This window comes from Scyliorhinus canicula, chromosome 3 (genome assembly GCF_902713615.1).
Source record: "Scyliorhinus canicula chromosome 3, sScyCan1.1, whole genome shotgun sequence".
NCBI lineage: Eukaryota > Metazoa > Chordata > Chondrichthyes > Carcharhiniformes > Scyliorhinidae > Scyliorhinus > Scyliorhinus canicula.
This window is the reverse complement of record NC_052148.1, coordinates 38333861-38361240: the sequence shown is the minus strand read 5'-3', so window position 1 is coordinate 38361240 and position 27380 is coordinate 38333861. Positions and strand designations below refer to the sequence as shown.

General features: G+C 43.9%; 1 protein-coding gene across 3 annotated transcripts in view; it reads right to left on the bottom strand.

Annotated features, from left to right (window-relative positions):
• maea (macrophage erythroblast attacher, E3 ubiquitin ligase) overlaps positions 1–27380 on the bottom strand; it is a 188456-nt gene that overhangs the window by 66664 nt on the left and 94412 nt on the right. The gene's annotated exons all lie outside the window — the stretch shown is intronic.

The window sequence follows — 27380 nt, the reverse complement described above, 5'->3', positions numbered from 1 at the left end:
GGTACCTGGGACTTCAATGTGTGGCCATTTCAGAGACATGGCTAGAGCAGGGACAGGAATGGTTGTTGCAGGTTCCGTGGTTTACATATTTCAGTAAGCTCAGGGAAGGTGGTAAAAGAGGGGGAGGGGTGGCATTGTTAGTCAAGGACAGTATTACGGTGGCAGAAAGGATGTTTGATGAGGACTCGTCTACTGAGGACGTATGGGTTGAGGTTAGAAACAGGAAAGGAGAGGTCACCCTGTTGGGAGTTTTCTATAGGCCTCCGAAAGGTTCCAGAGATGTAGAGGAAAGGATTGCAAAGATGATTCTCGACAGGAGCGAGTGTAACAGGGTAGTTGTTATGGGGGACCTTAACTTTCCAAATATTGACTGGAAATACTATAGTTCAAGTACTGTAGACGGGTCCGTTTTTGTCCAATGTGTGCAGGAAGGTTTCCTGACACAGTATGTAGATAGGCCAACAAGAGTCGAGGCCACATTGGATTTGGTACTGGGTAATGAACCAGGACAGGTGCTAGATTTGGAGGTAGGTGAGCACTTTGGTTATAGTGACCATAATTCAGTTACCTTAAATTTAGCGATGGAAAGGGATAGGTATATACCGCAGGGCAAGAGTTAAAGCTGGCTGGAAAGGCAATTATGATGCGATGAGGCAAGACTTAGGATGCATAGGATGGAGAGGAAAACTGCAGGGGATGGGCACAATGGAAATGTGGAGCTTGTTCAAGGAACAGCTACTGCGTTTCCTTGATAATTATGTACCTGTCAGGCAGGGAGGATGTGGTAGAGCGAGGGAACCGTGGTTTACTAAAGTAGTTGAATCACTTGTCAAGAGGAAGGAGGCTTATGTAAAGATGAGACGTGAAGGTTCAGTTGGGGCGCTCGAGAGTTACAAGTTAGCTAGGAAGGACCTAAAGAGAGAGCTAAGAAGAGCCAGGAGGGGACATGAGAAGTCTTTGGCAGGTAGGACTAAGGATAACCCTAAAGCTTTCTATAGATATGTCAGGAATAAAAGAATGACTAGGGTAAGAGTAGAGCCAGTCAAAGACAGTAGTGGGCAATTGTGCATGGAGTCCGAGGAGATAGGAGAGGTGCTAAATCAATATTTTTCATCAGTATTCATGCAGGAAAAAGACAATGTTGTCGAGGAGAATACTGAGCTACAGGCTACTAGACTAGAAGGGCTTCAGGTTCATAAGGAGGAAGTGTTAACAATTCTGGAAAGTGTGAAAATAGATAAGTCCCCTGGGCCGAATGGGATTTCTCCTAGGATTCTCTGGGAAGCTAGGGAGGAGAATGCTGAGCCTTTGATCTTTATGTCATCATTGTCTACAGGAATAATACCAGAAGACTGGAGGATGGCAAATGTTGTCCCCTTGTTCAAGAAGGGAAGTAGAGACAACCGCGGTAACTATAGACCAGTGAGCCTTACTTCTGTTGTGGGCAAAGTCTTGGAAAGGTTTATAAGAGATAGGATTTATAATCATCTAGAAAGGAATGATTTGATTAGGGATAGTCAACACGTTTTTTGTGAAGGTTAGGTCGTGCCTCACAAACCTTATTGAGTCCTTTGAGAAGGTGACCAAACAGGTGGACGAAGGTAAAGCAGTTGATGTGGTGTATATGGATTTCAATAAAGCATTTGATAAGGTTTCCCATGGTAGGCTATTGCAGAAAATACAGAGGCATGGGATTCAGGGTGATTTAGCAGTTTGGATCAGAAATTGGCTCACTGTAAGAAGACAGAGGGTGGTGGTTGATGGGAAATGTTCAGCCTGGAGTTCAGTTACTAGTGGTGTACCACAAGGATCTGTTTTGGGGCCGTTGCTGTTTGTCATTTTTATAAATGACCTGGAAGAGGGCGTAGAAGGATGGGTGAGTAAATTTGCAGATGACACTAAAGTCGGTGGAGTTGTGGACAGTGCGGAAGGATGTTGCAGGTGATAGAGGGATATAGATAAGCTGCAGAGCTGGGCTGACAGGTGGCAAATGGAGTTTAATGCAGAAAAGTGTGAGGTGATTCATTTTAGAAGGAATAACAAGAAGACAGAGTACTGGGCAAATGGTAAGATTCTTGGTAGTGTGGATGAGCAGAGAGATCTCGGTGTCCATGTACATAAAATGTAACATCTCCAAATTTGCAGATGACACAAAGCTGGGTGGGAAGGTGAGCTGTGAGGAGGATGCAGAAATCCTTCAGTGTGATTTGGACAAGTTGAGTGAATGGGCAAACCAAGGACAGATGCAGTATAATTTGGCTATGTATAATGTAGCAAAAACCGGAAAGGCAGATTATCTGAATGGCCATAAATTAGGAGTGGGGAATGCGCAACAAGACCTGGGTGTCCTTGTACACCAGTCACTGAAGGTAAGCATGCAGGTACAGCAAGCGGTAAAGAAGGCAAATGGTATGCTGGCCTCCATAGCGAGAGGATTCAAGTAGGGGCAGGGATGTCTTGCTGCAATTATACAGGGCCTTGAAATATTGTGGGCAGACTGACTCCTAGGGCAGCACGGTAGCATAGGGCAGCACGGTAGCATGGTGGTTAGCATAAATGCTTCACAGCTCCAGGGTCCCAGGTTCGATTCCCGGCTGGGTCACTGTCTGTGTGGAGTCTGCACGTCCTCCCAGTGTGTGCGTGGGTTTCCTCCGGGTGCTCCGGTTTCCTCCCACAGTCCAAAGATGTGCGGGTTAGGTGGATTGGCCATGCTAAATTGCCCGTAGTGTAAGGTTAATGGGGGGGATTGTTGGGTTATGGGTATAGGGTGGATACGTGGGTTTGAGTAGGGTGATCATTGCACGGCACAACATCGAGGGCCGAAGGGCCTGTTCTGTGCTGTACTGTTCTATGTTCTATGTTCTATGTATGAAGAGAGATTGAGTCGGTTAAGATTGTATTTGCCGGAGTTCAGAAGAATGAGGGAAAAATCTCATAGGAACTGATAAGATTCCAACAGGACAAAACAGGGTAGATGCAAGAAGGATGTTACTGATGGTGGGGGTGTCCTGAACCAGGGGTCACAGTCTGAGGATGCGGGTAGACCATTTAAGACTGTGATGAGGAGAAATTTCTTCACCCAGAGAGTGGCTGGCCTGTGGAATTAGCTGCCACTGAAAGCAGCCATAATCATAAATGAATGGTGGAACAGGCTCGAAAGGCCAAATTCCTCCTACTGCTCCTATTTTATGAGCGTGAACTAGCGGACTCAAGTTAAAGTCCGCTGAACGGCACATTTAACAGGGTATTTCTTGGTGCTGCAACTGCACTTTTGTGTTGTTTATTTTGCCGGTTTGCTCTGGCCTTGGCACGTAATTCCTCGTCAAGGCCACTTCCTGCATTTTGCCAGTGGAGGAAGACTACTGGCGGATTGGGGCATCATTTTTAAAGACAGCCCCAATTTTTTAACATTCCCAGGCGCGGCCTCCGGATCTCCATAATTCACCCAACATATCTCTTCCGGGACCCTCGAGCTCGAGCACCGCCCCCCCCCCCGCAACAGGCCCGACCGTTGGCACTGGTAACCCTGGGCACCACCAGTGCCACTCGGGTATCCTGGCAGTGCCATGCCAGGAGCCTCAACTTCCCAGCAAAATCTCTTTCTCTTTCCCCCCCCCCCCCCAAAACGCCAGAGGTGCCATCTCTTGCCCCTCCGCCAGAGGTGCCATCATGACTGGTTCATGACATGGTGAATCAGTATCAACAGGGCCCGGTTGAGCCTCATTAGCGAGGCCGGTGAATCCCGGGCCTGGGATGAATTGGGTGAGCCCATATTTAAATATGCACATCTGGATCTCGTCCAGCAAGTGAGAGCGAGATCCAGATCGCAGTGCCTTGCGAGATTCCATTGAAATTCACGGAAAGTTTCAAGCGTCACAAATCTCTCGAGAGGCTTCTTGCAAGATTCAACGACCTCGTCCCGACACCAAGTCCTGCGTGACGAGACCACTGAATTGCACCCTATATGTTTCTATGTTGGGAACAATAATGAAATTTTATTAATTATATCAAATTAATCACAGAATTAGCATAGAAAAAGGCCATTTGGTCCAGCCAGTCCACGCATTCCAAGTTCCTCTTGATCCTCCTTATTGGTATAGCCCAGTATTCACTTCGCCCACATATGCTCAAATTATTTTCCCTTAACTGCAACACCATTAATCCCAAATTTCTTAGTGGTAGCAAGCTCCACGTTCTCACCACTGTCCGAGTGAAGAAGTTTCTTTTAACTTCCCATTTAAATGTCTTGGGGACCATCTTGCATCGTTGGCTTCTAGTTTAGCTCTTTCCCACAAGTGGAACCACTTTCTATCAAAGCCTTTCATAATTTCTATTGGATCTCAGCAAAAGACCCTTTCCAGATAGTATAACTTCAGTTTTGGTACCCTGTAAATCTTTTTTTGACACCCTCTGGACTGCTTGGATATCCATTTTATAATGTGGCGATCAATCGTGCAGGAGCCAATATTAAATCTGGGTCGATTGTTACAATTTACGATGTATTGTGTCGCTGATTAGTTTCATGGCCATTCCCACAAGTGGATATTTTCTTACAATCTGAAAGCTAATTTTGAAGTGCCCTGTGCAAAGTAGCGTGACCCTGAGAGTTTTAGCAAGTACCCTTCCAGTAATCATCTTTCTCAGTGAACCATATGATAGAACTTGAAATTCAAACAGATACATTAAATGCTTAAAAAATACTGACAACTACATGGAGAAATAAAGCATAAATAAATTCAGGGCAGAAAATTGGAATATTAGTGCCCCAATTTGACAAGCATACACCCGACACAAACAATAATATTGCTCAAACCAAGTAACATATAATTAGCAGTTGTTTCAACAAAAGGGATGCTGATGCAACAAAGACATGACCAAAATCAATATTTGACAATAACAATACCAAATCTGGCTTTTTATTAAATCAGATTATAGATTCATAGATGTTTACAGCACAAGAGGCCATTTAGCCTATCGTGTCCATGCCGTCAAAGGTCTAAGAGTACATAATCCCATTTTCCAGCGTTTGGCCCACTGCCCTGGAGATGTCATCTGAAATGGATACCCAAATACTTGCATGTTCCAAGAATTTATGACTCAACCATCCTTTCAGACAGGGAGTTCCCCCCCCCACCCTCTGGGTGAAAAGGGTTCTTCTCAAAACCCCTTTTAGCTTTCCACCTCTTAACTTAAATCTATGCCCCCTGGTTATTGACCCCTTTACTAATGGAAAAAGTGCCTTCCTATTCACCCTATTTATGCCCCCAATCTGAAACCTCAAACAGATCCCCTCTCATCCTTTGCTGCTCAAAGGAAAACGGGCTATCCAATCTTTTCTGTAGCCCAGGCAACATCCTGGTAAATCTCCTCTGCACCCGCTCCAGTGCAATCTCAGCCTACCTACAAATGTGGCGACCTAAACTACACTTGTACTCCAGTTGTGGCCTAATCAGAGTTTTATACAATTCCAGGATATCCTCCCTGCCCTTCTATTCAATGCCTCATCTAATAAAAGGCAAATATCCCATATGCCTTTGTAATCTACCCGCTCTGCCACCTTCAGAGATCTGTGACTTTGCACCCAAAGGTCTCTCTGATCTTCAGTACTGTCCAAGATCCTACCATTCATTGTATAATCCTTTGCCTTGTTAGCCCATCCCAAGTGCATTAGCTCACTTTCTCTGGGTTGAATTCCATTGCCACTGCTCTGCCCACCTGACTAGTCCATCAATATCCTCCTGCAATCAGTCTATAACTATCCTCCTCACTATTTACCAACCTACCAATTTTCATGTTATCAGCAAACTTCTCGATCATACTCCCAACATCCAAGTCCAAATCATTAATGATGCCACAAACAGCAAAGGCTTGCTGGCGCAAAGTGGAAATGGGAAGAGGAGCTGGGGAGGGAGATAAGATGGACTCAACTTCCTCCTGTGCAAGAATGAGCTTGATTCCGTTTAAAGTGGTGCACTTGGATGAATGGGTTCTTCACAGGGTAGCAGATGGGTGAGAGAAGAGTGGGTAGGGGCCAGCAAATCACACTCACATGTTCTGGGGTTGAGAGAACTTGGAGAGCTTCGGGGAGGCGGTGTTTGGGACCTTATTGAGGATAGTGGGGGCCAAGGTGAAGTTGGACCCCCATGATAGCGATCTTTGGGGTTTCGAAGGCATCAGAGCTGCTGGAGGGGAAGGGGGCCATTGTCGTGGCCTTCACCTCTCCGATTGCCCGGCAACAGATTCTTTTGAATTAGAGGTCATATATGCCATTTGAGGTTGTGACTTGGCTGGAGGATCAGTACGAATTTCTCCGGTTGGAGAAGATTAAGTTTGCGTTAAGGGGGTCGTAAGAAGGTTTTGAGGGACAGTGGAGGACATTCAGGAAGATATTTGAGGAGCTGTTTGTCACGGGGGTGTGGGGGGAAGAGACTTAAAGGGGAAAAATGTACAAACCGTTTTGTTGGAATGTGGTGTTGCTGTTATAGTTTACATTTGGAATAAAACATTTTTCAAACAGCAAGGGCCCCAGCGCAAAGCCCTACAGAACCCCATTGTAAACAGACTTCCAGTCACAGAAACATCCCTCTACCACCACTCTCTGCTTCCCACCTCTCCACTGTGCCAATTTGCCTTGGAACCGATAGGCCCTTACTTTCATCTGACATCAGGAACTTTATCAAAGGGGCCTTGCTGAAGTCCAACGACAAAGATTCTGGAATTTTGCTGGTACTTTAGCTTCTATTATGAACAAAGAACAATGTAGCACAGGAACAGGCTCTCCAAGCCTGTACCGGTCATGATACCGCTCTTGGCCAAAACCCTCAGCACTTCCTAGTGCCATATCCCTCTATACTCATCCTATCCATATATTTGTCGAGATGCCTTTTGAATACCATTAAGGTATCTGCTTCCACAGCCTTCCCTGGCAACGTGTTCCAGGCACTCACCACCTTCTGCGTAAAAAACCTACCTCACACATCTCCTCTAAATTTTGTCCCACAGACATTAAACGTATGCGCTGCCCTTTATTCTTGAATATGTTTATTTATTTAACTAAATTAAAATTTATGGTGACAGCAAGAAGGTTTACAAGATATCCTGCATTGGCTCCTGGTACAGCAACATCTCATTATTTAAAAATGTTCATCTTGTGCTTCAAATCACTCCATGATTGTGCCCCTCCCAGTCACTAACCTCCTCCAGTTCTGCAATCGTGCAACATCTCTGCATTCCTTCAATTCTGACCTCATCCACATTCCCAATTCACTCCACAATCAGTGGCCTTGCCGTCAGTTGTCTCGGTGCTAAGGTATGGAATTTCTCCCCAAATCTATCTTCTACTCCTTCCTTTCAAGATACTTGTGAAAACCTATCCCTTTTGGTCATCTGCCTGAACACTTCTTGATGTGGTAGATTGAAGCACATTAATCTCATCACTAAAAATGTAATTTGCATTTGAAATATCCACCTTGACTTCCTGCATTGTTGGGCGGAGAGTGGGATTGGGTAGGGTTACCTTTCGGAGGGTCAGTGCAGACCCAATAGGTCGAATTGCCTCCTTCTGCACTGTAGGGATTCGATGATTTAAAAAGCAGCAATTTCTTAAAATTCTTGGAGAGGTCGACAACGAGCCGCCCACTTCATGGATGTTAAGGCAGAGTGAGGCAAACCTTCCAACAATTTGTGGTCATTTGCAATTCAGAACATCCCTTCCTCATCACCAATTACTAAAAACATTGGCACGTTAAAACAGTGTGAGAATTAAATTTGCCTTTACTTTGCCAGCAAATTCTGCCTCAGTCTTAAATTCATACTACATGCAAAGAAAATTGAAATAAACATCAATTGCAAGTTATTTATTTGATGTACAAGAAATAATAATTAATGTCACAAATAGGCTTGCAATGAAGTGACTGTGAAAATCCCCCAAGTCGCCACACTCTAGCGCCTGTTCAGGTACACGGAGGGAGAATTCAGAATGTCCGATTCACCTAACAAGCACGACTTTCGGGACTTGTGAAAGGAAACCGGAGCACCTTGATGAAACCCACGCACACAGGAAGAGCGTGCAGGCTTAGCACAGATATTGACCCAAGCTGGGAATCGAACCCGCGTCCCTGGCGCTCTGAAGCAACAGTGCTAACCACTATGCTACCATGTCACCCTAAAACGCACTGCACGCAATACATCACATTTGTTTATTAGAACTTATACCAATTATGTGGAGATGCTGGCGTTGGACTGCGGTGAGCACAGTAAGACTTAGAACACTAGGTTAAAGTCCAACAGGTTTGTTTTAAACACTAGCCTTCGGAGCACTGCTCCTTCCTCAGGTGAATGAAGAGGTATGTTCCAGAAACATATATGTAGACAAATTCAAAGATGCCAGACATCTTTGAATTTGTCCATATATATATGTTTCTGGAACATACCTCTTCACTCACCTGAGGAAGGAGCAGTGCTCCGAAAGCTATTGCTTAAAGCAAACCTGTTGGAATTTAGCCTGGTGTTGTAAGACTTCTTACTGTGCTCACCCCAGTCCAATGCCGGCATCCCCACGTCATCGCTACCATCGAAACCTCAAACTGCCGGCTCACAGTGGAGAGGATCTCCAGGAAGATCGCGCATATAGACACTGACATTAAGTTTCTACAAAGATGCAGGAAAGCAGACAAGATCCCGAAAGGGCTAGAGATCACAAACCCACTCAAGCCAACCTTCAACACAGACTATGCTGAGAGATTCTGCCTTCGCACTTTTCTCACACTCTTCAACCATCTCGTACGCCAGCTCTACAGCAGACGATGCAACCTGGAAACCAAGATAGAGGCCATATTCTCAACTTGTGCTCAGAACACAGCAGACCAGCTGCGGAACACAGCCAAACAGATGAGACAACGATACTATGCCACCTATATGCACACCAAGAACAGGAAGCTCGAGAAACTCGGCATCACCACCAGTAGCAACCAAGCCTCCCCCAGTACCACAGTAGAAAACAATACAGGGAAATCTATTGTCAACTTGTCAGACTACAACAACCAGACAAAATCAAAGTCCTCAGCAGAGGGCTCAATTTCTGCACCACCACCAAAATGGACCCCATCAGTCTCGTGGTAGACACGGAGGAATTAATCAGGCGAATGAGGCTCCGGGAATTCTTCCACAGACCCCAAGAGGCCAACAGCGAACCCAAGGAGACTACCAATGAACCGGAACAGCAGACCGAGAGATCTGCGGTACGGCAACCGAAGAGGAAAGAGTCGAATTGGACCCCTCCGGAAGGCCGCTGCCCGAGATTCGACATGTATGCTCAAGCCGTCAGGAGTCGCGTCAATGCCAGATTCATCAGTCGCATTCACAAGACAGTCTCGAACGTCACCCAAGCACAACACAACGCCATCAAGACCAACCACAACATAGTCATCAAACCAGCAGACAAAGGAGGGGCCACCGTAATACTGAACAGAACGGACTACTGCAAAGAAGTATACCAACAACTCAACAACCAGGAACACTAGACAGTTACCCGCAGATCCGACCAAGGAACACATCTGCCAGCTCAACAGACTGATCAAGACCTTGGATCCAGACCTTCAGAGCACCCTACGTGCTCTCATTCCACGTACTCCCTGCATTGGAGATCTCTACTGCCTCCCAAAAACACACAAGGCCAACACACCAGGCCGGCCTATCGTATCAGGAAATGGGACCTAGTGTGAGAACCTCTCTGGCTACATCGAGGGCATCTTGAAACCCATCATACATCGAGGGCATCTTGAAACCCATCATACAAGGTACGCCCAGCTTCTGTCGGGACACGACGGACTTCCTACAGAAACTCAGCACCCATGGACCAGTTGAACCAGGAACGTTCCTAGTCACAATGGACGCCTCGGCACTCTACACCAGCATCCCCCATGACGATGGCATTGCTGCAACAGCCTCAGTACTCAACACCGACAACTGCCAATCTCCAGACGCAATTCTGCAACTCATCCGCTTCATTCTGGATCACAACGTCTTCACCTTCGACAACAAGTTCTTCATCCAGACGCACGGAACAGCCTGGGAACCAAATTCGCACCTCAATATGCCAACATCTTCAACACAAGTTTGAACAAGATCTCCTCACTGCACAGGACCTTCAACCGATGTTATACACCAGATACATCGATGACATTTTTTTCCTTTGGACCCACGGCGAGGAATCATTGAAACGACTACACGATGACATCAATAAGTTCCATCCCACCATCAGACTCACCATGGACTACTCTCCAAAATTCTTGGTCACACTCATCTCCATCAACTCCATCATCTCCAGGTCACCTCAGCACTTCCCTTTACCACAAGTCCACGGATAACCACACGATGCTCCACCTCCAACTTCCACCCTAAACACATTAAAGAAGCCATCCCCTGTGGACAAGCCCTCCGTATACACAGGATCTACTCAGACGAGGAGGAGCGTAACAGACACTGAAAGATGCCCTCGTACGAACGGGATATGGCGCTCGACTCATCGATCAACAGTTCCAACACGCCACAGCAAAAAACTGCACCGACCTCCTCAGAAGACAAACACAGGACACAACCGACAGAGTACCCTTCGTCGTCCAGTAATTTCCCAGAGCGGAGAAACTACAACATCCTCTTCACAGCCTTCAACACATCATCGATGAAGATGAACATCCAGCCAAGGTCATCCCCACACCCCCACTACTTGCCTTCAAACAACCGCTCAACCTCAAACAAACCATTGTTTGCAGCAAACTACCCAGCCTTCAGAACAGCGACCATGACACTACACAACCTTGCCATGGCAATCTCTGCAAGACTTGCCAGATCATCGACATGGATACCACCATTACACGCAAGAACACCACCCACCAGGTACGCGGTACATACTCGTGCGACTCGGCCAACATTGTCTACCTCATACGCTGCAGGAAAGGATGTCCCAAAACGTGGTACATTGGCGAGACCATGCAGACGCTGTGACAACGAATGAACGGACATCACGCGACAATCACCAGGCAGGAATGTTCCCTTCCAGTCGGGGAACGCTTCAGCAGTCATGGGCATTCAGCCTCTGATCTCCGTCTAAGCGTTCTCCAAGGCGGCCTTCAGGACGCGCGACAACGCAGAATCGCCATGCAGAAACTTATAGCCAAGTTCCGCACACATGAATGCGGCCTCAACCGGGACCTGGGATTCATGTCATTCATTACATTCATCCCCCACCGTCTGGCCTGGGCTTGCGAAATCCTACCAACTGTCCTGGCTTGAAACAATTCACACCTCTTTAACCTGGGGTTACCCCTATCTCTGGATCTGTAAAGACTTGATTACCTGCTAATGCTCGCATTCTAAGCATTGTCTGGCATCTTTGAATTTGTCTATATGTTTCTGGAGCATACTTCTTCATTCACCTGAGGAAGGAGCAGTGCTCCGAAAGCTAGTGTTTAAAACAAACGTGTTGGACTTTAACCTGGTGTTGTAAGACTTCTTACAATTATATTAGAGTTGAAATGAAGCCTAAAATCATTTGCTACCCCAATTGGACATCAAAACACAATATTGTAGGAGTGCAGCATAGGATTTCACTTGCCTCAGGCCAACAGTTCACAGTTGATGTACAACCGTGCAGTTCAAAAATTATTCATGTATTTACACAGACAGCCACAGCAATGACTCAATTCCAAACACATTTATTTTTTTAACAGTGTCAAGCTGAATACCATAAACTGCCATGCAAGCAGTAATGCAGCATGCAAGTTTAAAATGCCATTTAAAAAAATCTTGAAATGGTTGCCATTAACGCAGGATCCCTTATGTGGCATTCAGCAACACGCAACTATAGAGGCTTATAGTGGTACAAAGAGCTCTACAGGGAAATCTACTGTTCACACTGCTCTAAACAGATAATTGCTTAGATTTCAGAATAACTAGATTAACATAAAAATGACTTTGCAAACATCATTTAGCATAAATCCCACCACGGAACTAATACTTTTCATAAATATTTGAAAGGCTAAAAAACATTCTCGATTCAAGTCAATTACAAGAAACTGGTTAATCTGTTAAAATGCTGGGAAAAGAATGCTTCTCCCTGAAATTATTTCCATCTAATTTCCTATTTTAATATTTTCTTAATTCTTCACCATTTTGAATTGTTTTCCAGATTCCCCTTTTCTATTTAAAAAAATTACAATATACTTCATTGTGCGCCTCGCTAATGAGCTCTTTCTTCATTTTCTGCAAACATCTCCTGCCTTCCGTCTGCCCTCATTTCTCCATCTCCTCCAATTGCTCACACATGCATCTTTGCTGATGGTCAATTCCACTGCTTTAGGACAATAACAACCTTTGGTGTGCCATGCGCAGTAAAAGGCAAGTCATATTCATTCAATGTAGAATCTTTTTGAATGGGCTTTTTTCTTTTAAAATGGACAATATGTGCCGCTAAAGATGGCCTCCAAACGGTCAGATAAACTGGTCTGTATACTCAGGACAAAAAAGGCACATTGCAAAATAAAGATATTAATTACATATATCCTAAAGACAATCAGAAGAGATTCCCGAGGTCCCCAGCATCACAGAATCCATCTTCAGCAAACTCGACTCACTCCATATGATATCAAGAAACTGTCGAAGGCACTGGATACTGCTACGGGCCTTGACATTATTCTGGCAGTAGCACAGAAGACTCGTGCTGCAGAACTAGCCATGAATCTAGCCCAAGCTGTTCTAGTACAACTACAACACTGGCAGCTACCCCACAATGCGGAAATTTGCCCAGGCATGTACTACCCACAAAAAAAGGATAAATGCACCACAGCCAATTACAGCCCCATCAGCCTACTAATGATCATCAGCAACATCATGGAAGTGGATACTGACAGCACTATCAAGTGGCACTTGCTCGAATAAGTTATTTGCCTGTTATTTTCAGCAGGGCACAGCATCTAGTGCTCTAAAAAAAAGGATATGTGTCCACCTTTGTTCCGTTCTTTTACACTTAGATGACAGAGTCTACAGAGAGATATAGACAGGCTGAGTGGGCAAAATTTGGAAGATGGAATATTATGTAGGAAAATGTGAAGTTACGCACTTTGGCAGGAATAATAAAGGAGTTGAACATTATCTAATTGGAGAAAGACTACAGGAAACTGCAGCACAGAATGATTTGGGGGTCTTCGTGCATAAACAACAAAAAGCTAGCATGCAAGTTCAGCAGCTAATTGGGAAATTGAATGTTGGCCTTCTATTTCAAAGGGAATGGAGTATAAAAATTGCCAAAAATTGTACAAGGAACTAGTTAGGCCAGTTCCAGAATTTTGTGAACATTTTTGGTCCTCTTGACGAAGAAATCTTAACGAAGACTTTATCTTAACGATAAAGTGACATCGGAGGCAGTCCAGAGGGAGTTCACTAGTTTGATCCCGGATATGGAGGGATTTTCTTATGAGGAGAGGTTGAGTAGGTTGGGACTGTAGTCATTCTCAGGGAGGCTTGACGGAGTTGATGCTGAGAGGATGTTTCCTCTTGTGGGAGACACTAGGACCAGAGGACATAATCTCCGAGGGTAAGAGGTTGTCCATTTAAGACAGAGATGAGGAGGAATTTATTCTCTCAAGAGGGTAGTAAACTTGCAGAGTTCTTTATTGCAGCGGGCTGTAGTGGCTGCCTGAAGTATGTTAAAGGCTGCGACAGACAGATTTTTAATCAGTAAGGGAATTGAGTTATGGAGATACGGTGGGAGAGTGGAGTTGAGTTGAGTTCAGCCATAATTTCATTGAATGGCAGAGCAGACCGGATGGACCAAATGACCGCCTTCTGCTCCTTAAGAATTTAAGCAGGGGTAAATCAATACGGAGTGACAATCCACCGCTGATTGCCAATTTTGAGGAAGTTATGGCACATTGTTCAAGTGGAGAGCAGCTGCAGAATGCTGCATTACAAAGGGATGTGGGTGTCCTTGTACATCGGTTTTCTTATTTATTAATTTACAGTAGGTGGGTGCCACTGGGTCAGCCAGCATTTATTGCCCATCATGTTCAAGAAGGTGGTGGTGAGCCAGTGGTTTGAACTGGTGCAGACCACGTGGTGTAGGTAAAGATAGTTTGAGGAGTTTGACGCAGCAACAGTGAAGCAAAGTTGATATAATCCCAAATCAGGATGGTGTGAGGCTTGAAGGAGAGTTTGGACGTGGTGTTTCCATGCATCTGCTGCCTTTATTCTTCTGGGGGGTAGAGCTTGCGGGTTTAGGTGGTTTTATTAACGGACCCTTGGTGAGTTACAGCAGTGAATCCTGCAGTTGGTACACACACCTGTCACCGTGCATTAGTGGTGGAGGGAGTGAATGTTGAAGGTGGTGGATGGGGTTCAAATCAAGCAAACTGCTTTGTCCTAGATGGTGTTGAGCCTCTTGAATACTGTTGGAGCTGAGCTCATTGATGCAAGTGGAAAGTATTCCATCAAGCTCCCGATTTTTGCCTATTAGATGGTGGGCAGGCTCTGTTAGTCAGGAGGGGAGTTACGCACTACAGAATTTCTAGCTTCTTGAGCAACAGCCCCCCCCCCCCCCCCCCCCCAAACCTCCCCCACCCACCCCAGGCTGTTGATTGTGGGAAATTCTGCAAAGGTAATGCCATTGAATGTCATAGGGAGTTCCTTAAATTCTGGCTCTTGTTGGAGATGGAAATTGCCTGACACTTCTGTGGTGTGAATGTTATTTGCCACTTATCCACACAAGCCTGAACATTGTCCAGGTCTTGCTACAATGGTTCAGCATTGCTTCAATATCTGACAAATTTCGAATGGTGCTGAACATTGTGCAATTATCAGGAAATGTCCCCACTTCTGATCTTATGATGGAGGGAACGTCATTCATAAATCAGCTGACTGTGGTTGGGCCTAGAACATTACCTTGAGGAACTCTTGCTGTGAAGTCATGGGACGGCGATGATTGACTTCCAACAACTACAACTATTTTGCTTTGTACTATGTACGCCACGTTACTTGAGGGTAATAAATGTTGCCCAACCAGCAATGCCCAAATCCCATGAAATAATAAAAACATAAAAAGGGGACAATATCCCCAACATATGCCACAGACATGTATCAAAATAGAGAACATGATAGTACACATGTTGCACAGCCATCCCAAAAATTGAGAATGGCCATACTGAAAATTCCGATGAACACTTCAGGAACATGTTACTCTTGTGTTGGGGCATAAAGGATGAAAAATTACCGTCAAGTACCAACTTAACTAAAAATTGTAAATGCTTTGGAAACAGTCTTGTGAAAAATAAATGGGAAACAAAATTGGTAGAATACAGTAGCAATCTTTACTATATCCAAGTGATGATATTTCAGAGAGCATTAACCATGAACTATATTGGCCGAGAGTAGAGAGCAAACCAGACCAGCTGGGGTGACTTGGTGAAATCCAATTTTTTTTCTAGTGCTAGCCTGCAACTCATGATCACAATTTACGATGGCAAAATTGAAACCAACTTCCAGTACAATTAGCACTCCGCCACCATTAGAGGGCTGAAGTGATTTAGAATTCAAAGACAGTCTTCAAACTGAATTAAACATGCCATTTATTCAGCTACCGGATCAAATTTGCAGTTTTAATTCTTCCATCAAAACATAAGTATAGCCTTAGATATGTTACATTTTATTGCCAATTATTCATGGATGCTTGAAACATCAAAGAGCGTTCACTTTAGAACGTGTCTGCAGTGAGTATTCTTGTGCTATGGATACAGAACAATAATCAATTTTCATCATGCAGTTAATGAAATCCTTTTGTGATCAGCTCCACTTTGCCTCTATTTGGACCAGTACTAGATAATACAACCTGTTTATCCTAAACAAGAATAGACTGCTTGATCTGAATATGTTCTAAATCACAATGTCAAAAATTGAAAAAAAATTCCAAAACCAAGGTCAAACAGAAAGTGAGATCATAACTTAATAACTGAAGTGATGAGTTTAATTTACAAGCTATTATGTATGAAAATTATTTCCAAGAGCCTGCCTTCTCTCTGACAAAACAAATTTTCATCACCTCATTAGAGTACCAAATGAAAAGCATGATCACTCTGAGGCTTTCAGTCAGCATTACTTGGTCACACATTGAACAAAATATATTCCCTGAGTCCTTAGTTGTTGCCTTGCACAATTCTGAATGTCATCTGTAATCACTTCACTGAGGATCTGTGCTGCCAGACAGTCATTATGTCTGCACTGAATTTATTGTGTTTTCTGTGGAGTGATAGGTTCCAATTAAATACTTTACATATAAAAGCTTGAAAATACAATTTAGACACCCGACCCAGCTTTAAAACTGTCACACTTCATGAATGGAAAGGAAATAGGAAGTAAGAAAGCATTGTGTTTGACCTCTAAAATTTGCTGAGCCAAACCTCCTAGTTAGCAAAATGTGGAATTACAGCTGTTATCAATCTCAACCACAGGCGCAATACAGCACATATATTAGTAGAAGCAAGCACTTAACAGCAAGTTACTGCTGCATTTGGTAATAATTCTTCCACAGGGCTTTCCAGAAAAGCAGAAGAAAAATTGAGGTAGCTGGTTTGAGTTTGCAGTCTAGAAGAGAGAGACAACAGTAATTTCCCTCATCATGGAACGGAGTGTTAAGAGTCTTTTTCACAATAAATGGCAGGAACAAGGCAGATTGTGTTTCATCTAAGATGACTGTTACTGGTTGTCCCTCACCTGGGTTAGAAAGTCAATGCCTCAGTGCTCCAGTAGTTATTGTGGTACAACTTTGCTGCTCTAATGTTACCCATCCAAGAGAATGGACTGCTTAGAGAACAGAAATAAATTGCTCACGGCTAAGGCTGGTTGTGGATATGTCTTAAGGAAAAATGAAGCAAGGCAGTATAAACAAAGTGGTAAAATTGTAAACAGGCTGCAAGATCAGAGAGATCTTGGGATTCACATGCGTTCAGCTTTCAAGATAGCAGGACAAAAACTCTGGCCAGGCCTCATATCTGCCTTCCCGATCCCAGTATCTACTTCTAAATGGGCCCCCAATCATATCCAGGTTCTGAAAAAAGGACCAAGTTACAAACTGATAATAAAGAAACACTTTCTAAATCAAGGTGTTCATAACTACCAATATGGGGGACTTCCAGTGACATTGTGTAAGAGAAAGACGCACAAAAAGTGTTCCCTTTTCATTCCCTTTTACCTATTTTTTTCAGGGGGTTTTGGTGTCCACGCTCAGTTTGTTGAGCGGATGGACTCTCTCCCCCAGAGGCACATCAAAAATGTCAACGAAGAAGCTCAATACGAAAAAGACTCAGGAAGATAGCCCATCAAAAAAAAGTTGAAGGAAGGAAGATGGCCACCGCACCCATTACACTAGATACGTTGGTCGTGGTGATGGCACTGGAGCTGGAAAATTTTGACAAACACACGGATTGGCAGTTTGAGCAGCAGGGCAGGGAGGTAAAGGAATCCTTTAAAGTTGCTATTGAGAGGGCAGCACAGTGAAAACAAAAATGAAATGAAAATCGCTTATGGTCACGAGTATGCTTCAAATGAAGTTACTGTGAAAAGCCCCTAGTCGCCACATTCCGGCGCCTGTTCGGGGAGGCTATTACAGGAATCGAACCGTGCTGCTGGCCTGCTTGGTCTGCTTTCAAAGCCAGCGATTTAGCCCTGTGCTAAACATCCCCTGTTTAGTGGTGCAGTGGTTAGCACTACTGCCTCACGGTGCCAGGGCCTGGGCTCGATCCTGGCCCCAGGTCACCGTTTGTGTGGAGTTTGTATTCTCCCGGTGTCTGCCTGGATCTCACCCCCACAACCCAAAAAGATGTGCAGAGTAGGTGTATTGGCCACACTAAAAATTGCCCTATATTGGGGGAATAAAAGAATTGGGTACTCAAATTTTATTTATTTTTTTTTAAAAAGCCACTGTTGAGGAGGCTTTGTGCCTGATTTGTAAACAGCAAATGAAGACCTCAAATGTGCTAGAAGTGAAAGGCGAGATGCTGAAGGATGTGAAGGAGGCCCTGCTTAGCATGAAGTATGGCGCGACTTGTTGGAGATGGAGTTGCTGCTCATAGCGAAGAGCAACAAAGACCGGAGGTAAAAAAAAAGTGGAGGATCTCGAGAACAGGACAAGGCAATTAAACCTCAGGTTGGTGGAGCTGCCAGAAGGAGTAGAGGGCTCAAAAGCCAACCCAGTCTTTTTCAGAGGTTTTCTCGGCTGATGGGATGGAATGGCATGGTTGGCACCCGGAGTTGGACAGAGCTCATCGGTCCCTCAGTCAGAAGCCATGGCCGAATGAGCCACCGCGAGCGGGATCATCCGCTTTCAGAGTTACCACATGGAGAGGATCTTGGAATGGTCGAAACTGGGATGGGCACACAGCGAGGAATATCAGGACATTGGGACTGAGCTGGCAAAGAGTGCAGCCTTCAACAAGGCGAGGGTGATGTTTTGCAGCAAGAGCATGTGATGATGTGTACCTGGCATGACTGTGGGTCACAGTGGACTCAAAAGACTACTTTTTCGACACGCCGGGGCAGGCCTTCATCAGAGCGGATAAGTTGGGGCCAGTGTGAGAGGGACTGTTTGGGACTAGTGTATTGGGGGGATGTTTGTGCAATGTACTTGTGCCTTTGTGTATTACGTTTACTGCTCTATTGCAACAAGAAAGAAAGGGGGATGGTTATGGGGTTTTTTTCCCTCGGAGGGGATTGAAGAAGATTGTTAATGTTGTGGGGCGGTTTTTGTTTTTGAGGGGATATTGAAGGGGGACCTGGGTGGGAGCCATTTTGCTAGTGAGGAGGAGCGGGTGGGGATCCAATGGGAGTAGAGTGGGGAGGGCGGGGGGAGAAGAAGAGAAAGAGGCTGCAGCTTGTTGGACCAGGTTGGGTGGGCGCAATGAGCCTAGCTGGTTGTTTGTGTGATGGGGGAGTAGAGTGTTAGGCAGTCTGTGCTTCAGTTGTGAGGGGTGAATCAACATTGACGAGGGGTTTTTCTTGTCTGATCTAGGGGTGGGCCTGGGATCCAGAAATTTGGGTAGGAGTAGTTATCAAGACGCAGATGTCGGACTCCGGCGGGGGGGGAAAAGTTCCCTCCCGGAGATGTTGGCGCAAGCGTCCATCTCCCACCTTCTGAAGAAGTGTAAGGATCCCAAGAGTGTGGTCGAACCAACTGGGTTCTCAGTTCAATGTGGATGCAAAACTTTTGACAAGTTTTTGACAAGTTTCTATTGTCTGGGAGTTCAGGATAGGGCACAGCTTTGCAAATTGAATTACACTAGACTGGCGAGTAGGGTTAGCCTAGATCTAGAGGTGGGACTGCTTTCCAATGTCGCTGGCGGGCTGGGTTCAAGCTATTAAGATGAATATCTTGCCGTGATTCTTGTTTTTGTTTCAAAGCCTCCCAGTTTATCGACGCAAGTCATTTTTTTGGGGGGTTGAAGCAACTCTAAACAGGTTTCATATGTGCGGGGAGAACTCCTCAGATTCAAAGGGGGGGTCCTACAGAGTGAGAGGCAGCAGGGGTGGGGGCTGGCATTGCCAAATTTGATGTTTTACTTTTGGGGGGGCCAATACAGAGAAGGTCTTGGGTTAGGGGGGGGGTCAGGAAGTTACTTGCATGCGGATGGAATCGGGGTCCTGCAAGGAGTTGTGTTTGGAGGCACTGGTGATGGCATCTCTGCCATTTTCTCCAGCAAATAGTCTTCAAACCAGTATTTGTCTCCATGTTACAAATATGATGGCAACTCCATCAGCATTTTAAGTGGAGGGTAGTGTCAAGATGGGTCCCTATCTGATGGAACCATTTGTTTGAACCAGCGAAAATAGATGCCACATTTGGGGAGTGGAAAGGTAAGGGGCTGGAGAGGATGAGGGACTAGGTTAGAGAAGGACGATCTGGCAGCTGGGAGGAGTTGAAGGCGAAAGCAGGACTTGAGGGCAGATATGTTTTTTTTTATAAATTTAGAGTACCCAATTATTTTTTCCAATTAAGGGGCAATTTAGCGTGGCCAATCCACCTACTCTGCACATTTTTGGGTTGTGGGGGCGAAACCCACGCAGACACGGGGAGAATGTGCAAACTCCACACGGACAGTGACCCAGAGCCGGGATCGAACCTGGGACCTCAGCGCCGTGAGGCAGTTGTGCTAACCACTAGGCCACCGTGCAGGGCAGATATGTTTAAGTACTTTCAGCTGCGGGATTTTGTTCAGCGGGCATCTTCGACATTCCCAGTGGCACGCCATCCACTTTGTTGGAAAGGATACTCTCCTGTTTGGAGTCAGAAGAGGGCAGCACGTCAGGGATATATGGACGGATCGTGGGGGAAGAGCACTTTCCGATAGAAGAGTGAAAACCAAATGGGAGGAGACACTGGTACTCATTTTGGAGGTGGCGGTGTGGAGTGAGTCTCTCCACAGGGTGAATGCTACCTCATCTGGCGCGAGGTTGAGTCTGATACAGGTCAGGGTGGTGTTCAGGACACACCTCATCAAGGCCAAATGACTAGATTTTTTTAAGGGGGTTGAGAATAGGAGAGGTGCTAGATTCGGCCGGGCAACCACATGCACATGTTCCGGTCCTGATCCAAGTTGCGTTATTGGGGGCCTGTTTTCAATAACCTGTTGGCAATGCTGAAGGTTGATTTAGAGCCCTGTCCATTAGTAGCTGTATTTGGGATGTCGGACCAGTCGGAGCTGAAGAAGGGTGTGGAGGCAGATGCTCTGGCATTAATCTTGTTGATTGTCCGGCGGCATTGGATTCTGCCGAGTTGGAGGCAGGCGACACCACCTCGTGCCACAGTGTGACTAGGTGACTTGGGAGTTTTTGTACCTTGAGAAGGTAAAGTTCACAGTGAGGGGGACAATCAAAGGTTCTATGGGAGATGATGACCATTCGTACAGCACTTTAAGGAACTGGTCACTGTTAGCAGGGATGGGGGGGGGGGGATTTCTATGTTCTTCATTCTTGGTGGGGGGCTTGCAAAAGTTGTCGGTATCTCTATTGTTGTTGTTTTCTCTATTGATGACACACGTTTTACTGTTGTTTTGATTTGCATAAAATGTTAAAGTTCAATTAAAATATTTTCAAAAAAAGATGACAACTATATAGAGTCAGAGTTTTACAACACAGAAAGAGGCCAATCGTGTAATACAATTGACGAAATATATTGTAATTTGTGTTCCACATGTATAGAAGGTAATAGGAAGGAGACTCTTACAAGGAAAGACAAAGGAAAGGTTGCGCGAAAAAAGGATAAAAGAGACAATGCAGAAACTCGCAGCAAATGGCTGCAAGGTGAAAGACACAAGTCAATAAATAGGGATAGTAAGAAGTCTTCCAACACCAGGTTAAAGTCCAACAGATTTATTTGAAATCACAAGCTATCAGATCAGACTTCTGATGAAGGAGCTACGCTCCGAAAGCTAGGTGATTCTAACTAAACCTGTTGGACTTCAGCCTGGTGTTGGAAGGCTTATTACTGTGCCCATCCCAGTCCCAACGTCGGCATCTCCACAGAATAAATTGGGAGGCAAAGAATTGGAGAAAACAACAAAGAATCACAGGAAAAAGGATGTATTCAAAATTTTGGTGCACGAGTAATGCCAATGAAGATCAGCTTCACTAGGTGAAAGACCTCCTTTTGGTACTATGGGTACTATTCATCAAATGGCCAGCTGAAACGGGTACTATGGAGGGTTACGGTGCACTCTTCAATTGTAGGATATCAAATGCAGTTCAGCCTCGAAAATACAGCTACATCTTTGGTATAATGACTCTGGCCTACATAACCAGATCTATGAGATGATGGTCATTTTTTTTTTTTAAGTTATAAAAACTATTAAAAAATCACCAAATTTCAGCGACATGCAGCATCACTACATGGCCAGGAGGACTTCATTAAGGAACTCTGCTTCAATCACATCATGGTAGTCAGTGATCTCCTTTCATGAGAAAACACAAGGTGGACACTTGGCCACAAACACAAAGTTTCAGAGGTGGGAAACAGCTCACGTCATTAATTAGAAATGCAGAGTTTGAGGCTGTTCCACTAGAGTAAACAATGTTAATGAGCAATAGATCCCTGCTATGAAAGTCTGTTGCAAATCATCACAGATGTCACTTTAAAATGGATTAACTTAATTTCTTTTAAATTTATGTCACATTACTGCCAGTGTAATTGACATTAAATTGCTAGTCTAAAAACAGCATTTGTGTCTACAAGGATGGTTATTCTGGGAACGGGGAAATTTAGATGAGTGCAATAGGGAATACTCTTCCACATTTGATATCAAGATTAATCGTTACGAAAGAGAAAAGGGAGCTTTTTTTTTTGCATCTGAAGCATCTTGCATCCTTTAATTTTTGAGCATGCTTATTTGACTTACAACCCTTTAACACAAATCACTTACTGCTAATGTGTAATTATGATAGTGTCATCGATTGAGATCAGAGAATAGGTATTTTACAAAAATCATACAAATTTTCATGTTAGCTGTTGATGTATATAACTATTTACTGCAATGTACATGTCTTCGAAATGTTGTTGTCTTGAACTAACTGCATATACAAAACATGATGGAACTGGAGTTAAAATTCAAATGGTGGAAGAACTCCATTATTATTTCAGTTTAAATTTATTTGTTATTCAACAAGTTTTTTTTAAACCTATGTGATGGCCACCTGCACACCTTGTATTTAAATCTGTCAGCAACTCTTTAGGAAGACAGTGCTACTGATATTTTATCAATGTTGGTATTGTTACTGAAGTAGCTATTCCATGCACACCAGAGATCTCAAAATCATGTCTTGATCTAGTATCATTTGAAGCCCCTCACTCATTCCCAGAAGTCCACCAATTTCAAACTGAAAATGAATGTAGTAGGTTAAAATTTTACTCACAGCAGATAATAAAATAACTTATTGCGAAGAAGAGTTAACTTAAAACATTATCTATGCATCTCTAGAGCAGCACGGTGGCGCAGTGGTTAGCACGAGATCCCAGGTTCAATCCCGGCTCTGGGTCACTGTCCGTGTGCAGTTTGTACATTCTCCCAGTTGGTTTCGCCCCCACAACCCAAAGATGTGCAGGGTAGGTGGATTGGCCACGATAAATTGCCCCTTAATTGGAAAAAATTAATTAGGTACTCTAAATTTATAAAATAAAAACTATGCATCTCTCCAAAGATGCTGCCAGATCTGCTGAGCTTTTCCAGCACTGCTTTTATTTCAGATCTCCAGCTTCCGCAGTATTTTGCTTATATTAAAATAATTTTACATTGGATTCAAATAGAACTGGAGAAAAAATAGGAGGGATCAGGAGCATGTGGAAACAATGTCAGCCATGGTGGCTTAGAAAGAGGAACAAGGATAACTTGCTTTTTCAGACAAGATTCTATGTTTAATTATTATTCAAAAAACCTCTTGGAGGCTGATTTAACACAGGGCTAAATTGCTGGCTTTGAAAACAGACCAAGGCAGGTAAGCAGCACGGTTCAATTCCCGTACCAGCCTCCCCAAACAGGCGCCGGAATGTGGTGACTAGGGGCTTTTCATAGTAACTTCATTGGAAGCTTACTTGTGACAATAAGCGATTTTCATTTAATTTCATTTTTCATTTCATTTTAATTTCTTTCAAGGAAATCATAACTTAAGATCAATGTAGTCAAGTTGAATATCGAAATAGTGCACCAACAGTGAGAACAATGGGCCAAATTATCGGAGCAAGCATTGGCTTCAGTTCCAGCCACAAACACTATTACTTTGCTACAAACTCCATTCCTCTTCCTTGATAACTGCCTTGAGGCTGAACCAGGCTATTCAAAAATTTGGTGTCATATTTAACCAGAGATAAGCCTCCCACCACATATCCGAGTCACCACCAAAACCACCTATTTCTTTCTCAAAAACATTGCCCAACTCTACCCTTGCCTCAGCTCTTTATGCCGCTGAAACTCTGTCATGCTTTATTCCCTCTAGATTAGACTATTCCAATACAGTTCTGGTCAGTCTCCCACATTGTTCCCTCCATAAACTTTGAAATTCAAAGCTCTGTTCCTTACACCCTAACTCATACCAAGTTCCATTCACTTATCACCCCTGTATTCACCGGTCCAACAATGCCTCAATTTTAAAATTTGCACACTTAGCAATTCCTTCCATGTCTGTTTGTGACATTGTAATCTTTTTTTGATTATTGTCACAAGTAGTCTGATATTAACACTGCAATCAAGTGACTGTGAAAATCCCCTAGTTGCCACACTCCGGCGCCTGTTCGGGTACACCGAGGGAGAATTCAGAATGTACAATTCACCTAACAAGCACGTCTTTTGGGACTTGTGGGAGGAAACCGGTGCAGCCGGAGACACGGGGAAAATGTGCAGACAGCGCACAGTGACCCAAGCGGGAATCAAACCATGAATCCTGCTGCTGTGGCGCAACAGTGCTAACCACTGTGCTACTGTGCCACCCATCTTCACTGAAGAATAGAAATCTGCCAAAATACTCTTCGTACCTCAGTCATGCCATCTGCTTCCACATGAGAATTAATTTTTTTTTTTTTTTTTTACTTGGGAGGGTTATGAATCTTTGGAATTCTGTACCCCAGGAGGCGATGGAAGCTCAGTCATTCCGTCTGAAGCAGAAATTGACAAATTTCTAAATGCCAATTACATAAGATTTTGGGGAATAGTGTGAGGGGAATGCATTGAACTGGATGATCAACCATGGTGGTAATGAATGGCACAACTGCCGCAATGGGCTAAATGGCCTCCTCCTGCTTGCATGTTCCACAAGAATTGGCTTCTTTCTTAGATCCCACTTTTATCATTTAAACCGTTAGAATATTTTTCTTGGTTCCCTTTATATTTCCCCTAATTTGTTCTCATACATCCTCTTCAGCCTCCTTATCTTGTTTTTCAATTGTTTATTGTATTTTGTATTCAGAGTAGGTCTCTTGAAGAATGTAACTATTGATTTTTATGTAGCAACAGCAAGGCAGAGCCTGGGTTCTCCAAGTATTGCTCACCACTTGACCCCTAATGGAAAGAAAATAGAAACAGAATAGGAATAAGCAGGTCATTCTAAAGATGCCAGACTGTGGTAGCACATGGATCAGTACTGGGGCCACACCTGTTCATAATCAATTCTCTTTCCACAAGTTCTTCCGCAATGGGGCATGTTGTTGTTCTGGGGAGTGGAATTTGCAGCCCCAAGTTGGCTTCCCTCTCCTTCCTCTGCTGCCTCCATTCTGCCTCGCTGTCAAGTCGCTGAGCCTCAAAACTGCTTGTGCCTTGATGGACCGGATGGAGCCATGCTGATCAGTCCGCAGTCTTCTCCCAGTCAGTGGTGTTAGTGCTTTGGGGTGGCCTTATACATTTTCCTTTGGCTGCCCTTAGAAGGTTGGCCAATGGAGAGCAGGGAGACAAGAACCTGCTGAGAGTTATAGTTTGCGGGCATTATGATGCAATGGCCAATACATCGAGTTGGTCCCGCAGAAGCATGGCTACAATATTAGGAGCTTCATGGAGGACGCTAGCCTTGGTCCGTCAGTCCTCCTATTTGATCCCCAGAATATGATGCAAGCTGAGCCCTTGTTGTCAAAGACACGTAACATAGTCGATATAAATGATTTGGTCGTGGGGACAAAAAAAAGTAATATTTCCAAATTTGCCGGTGACACAAAACTAGATGGGAACGAAGTTGTGAAGAAGCTTCAAGGGGATTTAGATAGGCGAAACGAGTGGGCAAGAACATGGCAGATGAAATATAAAGTGACTAAATTAAGTTATCCACTTTGGCAGAAAAAACAGAAAAGCAGAGTATGTCTGAAATAGTGTGAGGTTGTTAAGTGTTGATGTCCAAAGGGACCTGGGTGTCTGTTTATGAGTAACCAGACTATCAGCATGCAGGTGCTGCAGCAAGCAATTAGGAAGGCAAATAGTATATTAGCCTTCACCATAAGGGGATTTGTGAGTACAATAGTAAATACTCTTGCTCCAATTGTATAGATCCTTGGTGAAATCACACCTGACGTATCGTGTACAGGTTCTCTCTCCTTATCCAAAGAAGGCCATACTTGTCATAGAGGGTGTGCAACAAACATTCACTAGACTAAATCCTGGGATGGCAGGGAGGAGAGATTGGGGAAACTGGGCCTGTATTCTATATAGAAGAGTTCTGAAAAATGAGAAGATCTCATTGAAACTTACAGAACACTGGTGTCCCCTTGCTGATCAGTCGAGAGTGAGGGGTGGAATTTCCAACCCCAGGAGTGCTGTGAAAGCTCTATCACTGAGCATGTTCAAGACAGAATACTAATGACATCAAAGGATATGGGGAGTGGGGCTCAGCCATGATCTGTTTGAATGCAGGTTTGATGGGCCAAAGGGTCTACTGCTCTTAGGTTCCTAAATCTATTGTGATTAAAATGATATGGAAATAAGGCTTATTTTAGGGAAAACAAGACGCTTTAAGATATCAAAATTTAATTTCTTAAGTTTATGAATGGGCATAACAAAGTTAGATCCAAAATATTACAACGGTTTTAAAGTTCCAGGGTGAAAGTTAGAAAGGTGTAAGAAATAAGTTCTCAGTTTTTTGTATTAGATTTTTGAAACATAGTTTAAATAGTTTAGGATGTAACCAGATGTGTCACTGAAGAATGAAGGGATTGATACATTGTTTAAAAAAAATTAAAACTGGAATGCTGAAAATGCTTAGTTACCTGTGAAAAAAAGTAATACTTCAGACCAATATTTTGGCAGAAGTCCCTTATTGTGTGGCAGAAAATGTAAAAACATAATTTCTGTCTAGCATTAGCTGTATCATCCAATATTCCTTGCATTGTAAAAATATATTTTGCAATGTAGTTAGAAGCTACTTCCGAATATAGGCTTTAAAAAGAACAAGTGAATTGAAAATTCCCCATCCAATTTTGTATACTGTAGACCTTCGGTATATTTTTATATGTATGTTTATCTTGGCAAATTGACAAATCCAACACCAGGGCCGGTAGAAATAGAACAAGCTTTATAATTTCTGCTTATTTATGCCAGTTATTCATGAGCACATTCACTGATTTAAGGAAAAAAGTGCTTTAAAAACAATTTGGGCGTCTTCCCCTAATGAGCGATAATATACAATGACCCTTCTTGCTGTACTTCTCAACAGTTTGCAGGTATGGAAGCATCATTGTTAACTCGTGGACTAGCAATCAAAGTGAATCAGCAAACAGTTAGCACTGAAGACATTGGTTTTCAGCAATTCAATCTCAAAAGCTACACAACACAATCTTCAGAATACTTAATTTATTATATATGCTGGGAAAGATATAATTG